This window comes from Lepisma saccharinum, chromosome 4 (assembly GCF_977018435.1).
Source record: "Lepisma saccharinum chromosome 4, izLepSacc3.1, whole genome shotgun sequence".
Taxonomy (NCBI): domain Eukaryota; kingdom Metazoa; phylum Arthropoda; class Insecta; order Zygentoma; family Lepismatidae; genus Lepisma; species Lepisma saccharinum.
This window is the reverse complement of record NC_139232.1, coordinates 86368883-86374378: the sequence shown is the minus strand read 5'-3', so window position 1 is coordinate 86374378 and position 5496 is coordinate 86368883.

Below are 5496 nucleotides of genomic sequence, written 5' to 3'. Positions count from 1 at the left end.
TGAATTAACGTTTTCATTAATCTTCTACAGGCTTCTACTTTTGGGGCAAATACTTCGAGCCCTTCTTTCTCCAAAGTACATCAAGAAGGGCAGAATGACTTTTAGCCCGCTCCTCTTCACAGTTAAGAAATGCTATTTCAAATGGTCAAGAAACGAATTCTTCGGCACCCTGTTGTACATGTAAAGATTCAAAGGGAAGAATTAATCCATTTTTATTACAATAATTCGATGTGTACATGGACGTGAGATCTTGTTATACACCGATGCAAGCGACATATTATGTGAGTTGACTGCAGATGATTCTCCCGCGCAAGGCTGTAAGGTACAAATGGTCTTGTGTCCCGGTTCCAACTGAATCAAGCGGTCTTCACGGATGGTAGAGACGTTGACAATGTTATGAGGCTTTAAAGCGACATCTACCTGTACCAGTGCTAGTCAAAAGTTATAGCTGGACACATTTTTTAAAATAATATTTTCTGGTCCATTTATTGACTAGTTTTTTCAGCCTACATTCCCTTTTTTTTTAAAAAAAAAACAACATCTTCCTTGGTCTCTTTATTGACAAGATATCAAATATTTTGTGCGATACTTAATAGCTAATCCTTCAACACACGAAATAACCCGCAAAAGACCATATCTACCAAGCGTTAATAACACCACACCTAAAATTATAGATCCTTAATTTAGATTAAAAAGAGAGGTGCATGTTACTACATAAGATGAATTATATTAAATTAAATTATAATTAGAAACAATATCACGACAATTTCCTACGACTGTATTTTCCCTGAACAACACATTTCTGTGTGTTTTTCTATGTGCTCACCCCCCTCTCTCTTTGTGTGTGTGTGTGTGTGTGTGTCTACTTCTTTATTTCACTCTCTTTACATCCTACCTCTTTCATCTTCCTTTGTTTGTGACAATTTTTCTCTCTTTGCAGAAGCTAAAGCAAAAATTGGCAATCTCGCATATCTAATCATTTTCTCTTACGAAATTCCGTCCAAAGGGGTATGTGTACAACCGTTGACTCCAGATCACCTTGGTCTAAGGATCAATGATCCCATAGAGTATCAACAGATATATCTTTATTATGTCTGCATTTATTCTCATTCAAATATATTCTTTGCGACTGAGATATAAAACTACCATCACTCAATTGATAGAAAAGCAATATGGAGATGTGTTATTCAAATTGTATCAGAACGAAATAATCTCTGTGTTTTGCAGGACACTTGTATTTTTACTTTGTTGAACACCAAGGAAGACAAACCTAGAAAATAAGAACATGGAACTGAATTGTAATCATAATACTCAGAAATTTTCGATATGGCAGTAACAACTAGCTGTTCACAGTTAAAATGTATCTTAATTATTCAATACATCGCCATCTATAGTTAATTAAAGCTCGGAAATATCCTAGCAATTATATCGAAATGTATGGGTATGAAGTAAGTCGAAGTCATATCTAGGAAGTATTAACTGCATTTGCTCTAATTTAAAGTGATATTGTAACACTACAAATTGTCCCCCAATAAATCCAATGCTAATTTGTTTTTGTTTCTTATCTATACTAATGTCCAAAATTAAAGCAACAAACGGAAATTCTTTCCCGTGTGTCCATTTGACCACATAATACGATCACGTGATAGTAATATTTATGATGTCATAGACAACTGGTTTAAGATAGAAAATAAACTAACCTTAATGTGCCAGGATTCAGGGGTGCCCATCCCTCCAAGGCCAATGGCGCACCCCCCAAAAATCATGTCATGCGTTTCCCCCAAAACATATCATTCGCGCCCTTAAACCACATCGTAATCCACATAAAATATTTAATTACAACAGCGTGTCTACCGAAAGTAACTTTTTTCTGAGCTTTACTGAACATTATAATTGATCTGCCCCTCCTCCCTAAACAGGGGTGCCATCACTCAAGACTACCCCCAAAATCGTTCATCATAATCGAGAATATCGCGTGGATCCCACTTTAAACTGTAGGCTCAGTCCCGATTAGCCTTAGAGTGAATAAAGTGGACTTAAAAAACCAAATCAATCAATCGAGAATATCGCTTGTCTTTTAATGCAGCTTCAGTATAAAAACTTCGTATTCATCTCATTAAAGCGCCAAACACACATAGCAGGAACAAATTATTGCGAGCGAAGCGAGCAAGAAAATTTTTACATCCATTTCTTTGCAGGCTTTGAAGAATATTAATTTAATGGGGTGTCAATACTTTCTTAAGATCCCGAGAAATTTAGTCTTTTCCTTTTCCAGCTTTTCCTTTGGCACATTCGGGGTCGAAAACGTGTGGATGCCTTATCGCTAAATACAGTCTCCCAAATGTAATGTTCGAACTCTCTCTCCACTACAGAAATCCCTTGTCAATCTAAGATTTTACACTTTATCAAGAGCTTCCTCTCTCCCCCTTTAAATTTCATACTCAATCCTACTACCAAAATTTCCATGCCAATTTTAGACTTACTGTTAATATTGAAGAGTAGATATTGCCTCCTCAAAAAAATTAATTCTGTCTCCACACCAGAATTTCCGCAACAGTCTAAGACAATAGTAATACACAAGAATTGGATATCCCCTTCAATTTAATGCTCAATCCCCTTCTAACTAAAGTACTCGCCATAATCTAAAACCTAGAGTTGGATACTGTCCCCCCTCCGAAAAGTTTAATTCTGAATCCCCCTCAGAACGCACGTGTCAATTAAGGCCTAATATATAGGAGTTTGATACCCCCTTCGATAATGCCCTAAACACTTTCATTTCTTCATCTAATGGATTAAATATGGTGCATTTAAGGTGTAAAATTTTTACATATATTTTGGGAAAGATATAAATGTTGAATTTTATATTATTTGAAGGGAAAAAAATCCCCCAAAAATCTCGATGGCGCAACCTGCGCCATAAAACCCCCCTGTGCGCACCCCTGGTATACGATAAGTTTCGTGAAATGTTACGTGGAAACTGCTAATTACCGAAAATTTATAGAATTGCATAAGAAAGTGAAAAATTTAAGAGATAAAGCAATACTCTTATTTTCGCTCCACCGTTTTTTTAAACCTGAAGTATAACAGCTCCCAATTGTCAAGTGTAATGATAAGAACCTTCATACTTCAAATTGTTGTTGGGAAGGAAAACAAGAACAGAAGGCACATCTCATATTACTCATGCCAACAAAAAAAACAACCAAACAGGTTCTGTTAAAATTATATTTGAAAAATTATTATAGTAATAGTCAAACAATGGCGTAAAAATTCTGACGTGCATCGTGTATTCATACCCTTTACCCTTCTCAACATTATGTACGTTCCGTCGATAAAGAAGTATTTAACCGTAATAAGCTCACTGTGGTAATGGACAAATTGCAATAAATATAATGGAAACTAAAGTACAAGGCATACGCAGAAGCAGGGAACGGATTTATATATAAATACATATTTATGTATGAAGCTGAAATCAGTTATATTTGTATTTTGTATTGTCTTTGCACATCATGGCATGTAGATTCGAAAAATTCAGTTTCTAGTTTTCATATTTGTGAATATGTTGGGTTTTGGATCATATTTTACATATTGTAGTTATTTTTACATGCTTAGCCTATTCCAATATTTCGGAACATCTCTCAACATATACTCCATATTCGCGCAATAACTACATGTTCCCGTGTGACCGAAACAGTTGGGTGAATTTCTTGCGAATAACTGACGAAGTCCGAAGCGAAGTTAAACAAACGAAAGTTTACCACATTTTTTATACCCTCCAATAGCATTAATTACAATTTTTCTGTCATCCGAGCTATAATGATTTTTTTTGTTCAATTTTACACCTCCCAACTGTTTGCTTTTGCTATTGTAAAATAATTAAAATTTCTGTTTATTTACAATTGTTGTCAACAATAGATAATGAGGACTCAAGCATCGGCTCCTGGTTGTTACAAACATAATTTTGGAAGAGGGTCCCAAGTCGAGCAGCCCACTGCTAACCCCACCCTTGCTACTAGTTGGCCCCCGACTGCAGCGCCAGAAGCAACGATTTTGTGGCACACGTACGGAATTCGCTTCTGGTTTCCCTTCAAGACAGTCACGGCAGCAGCGCCAAAAGCAACGATTTTGTGGCACACGTACGAGATTCGCTTCTGGTTTCCCTTCAAGACAGTCACGGCAGCAGCGCCAGAAGCAACGATTTTGAGGCACACGTACGGGATTCGCTTCTGGTTTCTCTTCAAGACAGTCACGGCAGCAGCGCCAGAAGGAACGATTTTGTGGCACACGTACGGGATTCGCTTCTGGTTTCCCTTCAAGACAGATAATAGTTACAATGTCGAGACTGTATTTTATGTAGCTCTTGTAGTTTCTTATATTATTAAAAAGATAAAATACAATTTTAAGTCCATATTTTGGTGAAAATTAGCACATTTTCACTGCATACAAATCCGTTCCCTGCTAATGAGTGAGACTAGCCAGAAGGTATTCGGCGTTCTCGACTACAACCCTGGGTATACTACGCGGAAATGAGGCCGATTTTTGGGTGCATTACACACTATGAGTGCAATTCCAAAACAATTCAGATCCAAATATTGCTTTCACCAGCATACTAGAGTTTGTAATTCATGGCAACTGAAATATTGATGTATACATGATCATTGTAGTTCCGTTTCAAGAACTCATGAAGAACATACTAGTGAGAGTGAGACGTAGAGAGATGTAGAGAAGTTTTTGATTTTATTACCGCGAACCCTCCAGGCACAGGAATCCAATACATGAAATGACATTGATTTCCGTTGCATGTTGGGGAAGGGGAAGGTGACAGGAACGCTGGGATGGAGACAGTGAGGAGAGAACGAGAAGAGGGAGAGAGGAGGGCATCAGACAGATTGACAGTCAGTAACGAAGAGACAAGAAGGGGAGGCCAGAAGACACATGGGGGGCTGCTGAAGATTGCCCTCGACCCTCCGCATACCTTCATTTCACGTTCCCCCTCAGACTTGCCAATTTTGTGGTTTTGCATATCAATATGCAAGTAGGATATCCATCTCATTCAATTAGTGTCGACTGCTTCAAAACATTCCTTCCGTTCTTTAACAGCTGCCGACTAAAGAGTGCCCGAGATAGATCAGAACACTTAGGGGTATTCAAGAACCCCGTGCCCCTTTGTATTGAATATAAAGGTGCATGTTTTATGGTGATGATAAAATAGAGCAATGAGATGTGTGTGAAGGATATTGATACCAATTAGAATCCAACTTGGAATTTGAACTGGCTGCAAGTTATCGATCGAATTCCACAAGTCGAGTAAGGCTTACAGGCCCATATCATAGAAAACATGGAGACTTAATATAATATTATCCATTTATTTATGAATACTTAGTTTAACATTGTCCATTATCTATGAAAACTTAATTGAACATTATCCATTATCTATGAAGACTTAATTTAACATTATCCAATATCTATGAAGACATAAGTTTATATTATCAGTTATCA